The sequence below is a fragment of the Chrysochloris asiatica genome, unplaced genomic scaffold, assembly GCF_000296735.1.
Source record: "Chrysochloris asiatica unplaced genomic scaffold, ChrAsi1.0 scaffold00134, whole genome shotgun sequence".
NCBI classification, from domain to species: Eukaryota; Metazoa; Chordata; class Mammalia; order Afrosoricida; family Chrysochloridae; genus Chrysochloris; species Chrysochloris asiatica.
The window spans coordinates 8,382,590-8,388,380 of record NW_006408652.1 but is presented as its reverse complement, the minus strand read 5'-3'; positions in this window follow the sequence as shown (position 1 = coordinate 8,388,380).

The following is a 5,791-nucleotide window of genomic DNA, read 5'->3' as shown; positions in this document are numbered from 1 at the left end:
AAAACTGATGGTCTTGTCTGTAAATCTTCACTCAATTCACAATAAAAAGTTTCCCCCCAAAAGGAACAACATATTTGGGTACATCTCTAGGAGGTACATCTTTGGGAAAATATCTGTTTTGCCCATAGTTATGGCAATTTACAAATATTTATTTCAAATGTTTCACAAAATCAAATTTTAATTTGGTGTTTCTTTGAAGGATGTTCGCATAAATATCTCTGTAGCTCAGACACTCAGAATACTTGCCAAGAGTTCTGTGGTTGTCCTTCAGAAAATGATGGTCAGTGTTAATGAGCATACTCCATTCACAGAGCAAAACATAGCTTTGGCAAATATCATGATCATGAGTGACTGTCAGATAACTCAAGGTCCAAAAGCAAATTGCTCAGTGTTGTGATGCTCGTGGTCTTCTAAACAGACTAATTTTTTGGCTTTCCCTTTCACTCTGGACTATACTAACAACATTAAAAGTGTTTCGTGGACATTGATGAGGATTGCTCTGCCCGCTCTACCTTCCATTCTCTCTCTTTCCCAGAATTCCTACGGTACTTGCTGCCCAAATCACACTTGTTCCCCAAATCTAGGTCGAAAAGCCAAGTTCTTGAAGTCAAAGAGAATGCTTTACCTCCCCCTTAAAGTGATAGAGTAGCAAAGTGTTGGGCAGAGAAAAAACAAAACCAAAAACAAACCCATTTCCGTTGAGTCAATTCTAACTGATCCATAGGATTCTCTTGGTTGCGATCTCTATGTAAGCAGATCTGCAGCTCTTTCTTCTAAGGAGTCTCTGGGGTAAATTCAAACCGTCAATCTTTTGATTAAGAGTCAATCATTTAACTGCACTACCCAGGGACTTTGAATACAAAGTAAGAATTAGTGAAAACAATTGTTGATAGAGTTGGCAACCACTGAACTAGAAATCTGGGCACAACGATTCCATCCAGCTTTGTCATTGTATGTCTTGGATGAGTCATATTCCTTCTTAGGCTTCAGTCTCCTCATCTGTACAATAGAGGGTGGACCAGATTAATGTCTACACACCAGCATCAAGCATTTTGCCAGCAAAAACAAACAAACAAACAAAAAACTTGCTAATTGATGAGCTCTCTCTATGATTTCATTGCACTTCATCAAAACATCCATCACTCTTGCATTTAATTCAGGTGCTGTGTCTGTGCTAAAATGGTATGAGAACTAGGGCTCCAAACCAGCTTGAACTGGTTCAGTCATGACTGATGCAGCAAAATTGGAACGGACCCGAATTTGTAAAATGTGGGTGAAGCAGAATGATAACCACAATGGGAAAACTTACGCATCAAAACCCAGGAACTGGAGACTTAGAAGAGGAGCCTGGTGCAGGAGATTGGATTCTTGCCAGGCTGGTGGGGAATGACACATATTCAAAGTGGTGTGATTGGCCGCAATCTTTGAGACAGTACCGTTGTTTCTGGTTCTGCAGGTCAAGAGATTTGGTTGCTACGCAACGTGCTTGCTGCCCTTGTTTTCTAAGAGAGAGATTAAGTTTCGAGCAGGGCATTGACCTGTCATTTTCTTTCCTCTTTCCATTCAGGTTAGCACTTTAGTACACCGACATTTACAGATTCAGGTTCTTTCTGGTTTTACTTCATTAACCATGACTGCACTGGGAAGAACCGGTTTGATGCCCTGTTAAGAACAATCAGTCCCTTTAGAAAACTGAGTGCTTTAAAAATCACAACCAATTAGTTGCCTGACATGCTGGAGGGGGAAATAAAGCCTATGGGGTTGAATTTCCCATTGTTCAACAGGTAGTGAGGTCTTCATGTACATATTGCCACAAACTGGAAGTTAAACTGACCTCATGACACATTCTGGCTACCTGGTGATTACACTGTACTCCAAACTATACTGGAGATCCAAAGTGCCCAGGAGACTTCAGGCTTCTCGGAAACTCCTTCTTCTAATACTTATGAAGGCTGAGACTGCAATTGCAGCACCATTGCAAGATAACTAGAGTATTTTTCTTTTGTATGTTATTTCCGCTGCCTACAAAACACAAAATTCTGACTCCAAGTGTATGCTTAAATGAAGGTCATCAATGAGTCTGCATCTGCTTCTGGGATCTCTTTTGCACTGAAGATGGGAGGACAATGCAGAGACCTATTACTTGGAAAACTAACAAAACAAACCATTCTTCATAGGATGGAAGCAATGTGGTTTTCTTTTTTTTACCAGCCAAAGAAATACAGAAGAAAAAAAAAATATGATAAATGGTTTGAGTTTGTAATGAAAACACAACCTGTTTCCTTGGCTTGTTTCCCGATTTGTGACTTTTATACCTTTCTAGACCAGCGCATACCTATTGAAGAACTAAATCAAAGATCACTTTAAATCACTAGCTGATTTTCTTTAGCAAATTAAGTGAAATGTGTATATATATATTTATATAAAAGCATTCCAGAAACCAAGCAATCCATAATCAAAATCAGATTCTAACTGGAGAGCTACTGTCAGCTCTGCTTAAATCAAGCCATTTTATTTAAGCCCTCAGATAATTTTTCTCAGCTTGGTAAGTAGGTAGACGTTAGCAGCTAAGGTCATCAAAAAGATTTACATTAAAATAAATTCAACAATTCAGAGCATCACTCTCTTCACAGTATAAAGTGTGCCTTGCTTTGAACATGCATATAAAATTTCATTAAGTGCAACATAAAAGTTTTACATTAGAGGGACCCAGTGCTGGACCCTTGCTTAAAGAGTCATGATAATTTATGGTGTGGATCTGCTACAGTTAAGTAGAAAAACAGTCTTCTTGTGATGAAATACAAGTTATAAAGGCTGAAACCCAAGGAATCCTGGAAGAATCCCAACCCTCCGACCACTCGATCCTTCTTCAGATTTTGTGACACTTTCTCCTTTCATATTTTCTGTCTTGACTGAGACACAATCCTGGTCTGTTAACCCCTTGTTAGGCTTTTCCCTTCTCCACAGAACTCAGAATTCATCTTTTCCACAATGCACCTTTAACAGGGGTCCTAATTTGATTTTTCCTATTAAGCCTCTTTTTTAATCATTCTTTTATTTTGCTATTTTCTGTAAAAGAGATCACTGACTAAGAGACTTGGGAACAATGAAAAAGAATTAAAGTTCTACCAAAAAAGGCAGGAACCAGTAGGATCAGCAGGCCTTAGAAAGCAACTCTCTTTGAAAGTTACTTGCATTTGCATAAAATACTCTTTGAGCTGAGTGTGACTCAAATGGCAATCAACAGATGTTTGTTGAGCACCTGTGACAAGAAAGACAATATGCCAAGGTGGTACAAGAAGGAGACACACCATTCCCTAGGAAGCAAAGACCCCATTTAAACATAAGTGACTTAAGGCAACAGTGGTGGCACCCAGAAAAGAGCCATAAACACAGAACCTAGGGCCATCCATTTGCTGGGTTAACTTAGGCAAGTCACGTAACCATTCTGAACTCAGGCTTTCTCTTCTAGAAAATGGACCTAATAATGTCAGTCTGATCAGCACTCCCCACAGCATTGTTATGAGGATCAAACAGAATAATGTTGTTAAGAGCCACTGAGTTGATTCCAACTCATAGCAACCCTGTATGTAAGGATTTCCAAGAAGCGGCTGGTGGGTTTGAACCTCCTACCTTGTGGTTGGCAGTCCAGTGCTTATCCTACAGTGCCACACCAGGACCCAAAATAATAGATGTGGTGAACTATAAATTTTTGGAAATAAATGTCTTCCACCTTCTGCCCCTGGCTCTGAGACTCTGGCCTTCTTGATGTTTAAGCACTGTTGTTGCTGTTAAATGCTGTCAAGTCGGTTCTGACTCATAGTGACCCTGTATAGTGTTTCTGAGGAGCAGCTGGTGAGTTTGAACTGCTGACCTTGTGATTTAAGTCCAGTGCTGATCCTATAGCATCACATCAGGAGTTCAATCGTTAGACTTTCCAAAAACGGGGGGGGGGGGGTGGTGAATTAAATGGATAATTCTCAAGGACTTGACTTTTACCTAAAACTTGCCATTCACACATTCCCGTAAAGGGACATCCATAAAAGAAGGGCACATAGATTGTGCCCGTACACGCAGTACTTTGTTTGTTTGGTTTTTTTAATTAAAAGGGGAATAAATAGTTAAATGGCTGATCAAGTACATGGTAATTCCACAGATAATTTTTACACAAGTATGATATGCATAATCCCATTCATTCGGTGAGAGTTAAGTACTTGGACCCTCGTGGTAATAATAAATAATAGGTGATGAGGTTTTGTGGGCAGGCACATGGTTAAGACATTTTTTACCTGGCTCTACTACAAGCAGGATATTTGAATTTAGGTGGTGGTGGTGGGGGGTGTCACACAATCTCTAGGACTGAGTTTCTTCATCATTAAAATGGGAATAACACCTGCGTTTTCCAAGGGACAATGATCAAATGAGATGACATATGGGAAAGCCTTCTGCATGCTGGAAAGGGTGGGACAGAATGTCAGTTGTTAATGACACAGGCTGTGGGGTCAGCTCCATTGAGGCGGGAGCCCGGATTGTCTCATTGAGTAGTTGAGTGGTTCAGTTACTTCCTCTGTATAATAGGGATCATAACAGTTCCTCTCTCATAAAGTCCTTTGAAGGATTAAGTGAGATTGAGTATTTAAAGCATTTATCCCAGAGTTTAGGGCAGAGAGCAAATATTTAAATAATAGTCATATTTAAATAATAGTCGTAAGGATGATGGTGATTTCTATCTCTAGATGACACACACACACACACACACATGTTGCAGTGTTTAGTTCTTTAGTAAGCTGTATACTGCTTTCCATGAATCTCAGAGATTTTTAAAACCTCTCTTTCGTGATCCCACAGTAATAACAAAAAGAAAGACAAAATTAAAAGCAAAAATTGGAGTCACTGTACCAATTGTTTAGTCTCCATGGCAGACTAATCTTTGAGGTATGACCTACATCTAAAAGCTCTTGTAAAGTGTCTTTGCATCAGTTCCGACTCATAGCGACCCTGTATAGGGTCTCCATGGAGCAGCTCATGGGCTTGAACCACCGATCTTGTGGTTAACAGTTCAGTGCTCATCCTACAGAGCCACACCAGCACTCCTTAGGACTCCAAATTCTAAATTGTTCCAGAGATAGCCATTTTATCGAACTGTCACACTTTTGAAATTATGCTAAACATGTGCAAATTCTACATGCACAAAATAATCTTAGCTAAGAAGAATGGGCATAAAGAAGGTTTCAGCACATTAAAGCGATTTCTATTCAACAATAATTAGCATGTTTAAATACAATATCATTTTTATCCATCTACCAAATGCTTAAATGTTTTGAATCTTGTTTATGTCTATAATGACAGATTCATTTTGGAGGCAGTCATTTTCCATCTTGATTTGTATATTTTAAAGTTGTTAAATGCTTGACTGAATCATTAGCAAAACAATTCATGTATCATTAAACTGATTTCTTACATAAAATCATTTTCTGCCTTGGCCAATAGATGAGCCTTTGAAGATTTACTGAGATAGCCTGCATTCTTTGGGGGTCTCGGGGGTGGGTAGAGAGGAATGCTTATCACTTGTGTGGTGCTGTAGGATAAGCACTGAACTGATAACCACAACGTTAGTGGTTCAAACCTACCAGCCTCTCCTCAAAAACCCTATACCTTGTCGTATGAGTAGGAACCATCACTCCATAGGCACCACCACCAACAACACATTCCCTTAATAATTTCAACCCCAAACCGTTTGCTGAGTGAATTCTCAAAAATACTAGAGAATGTCTATTGATCTTCATTTTTA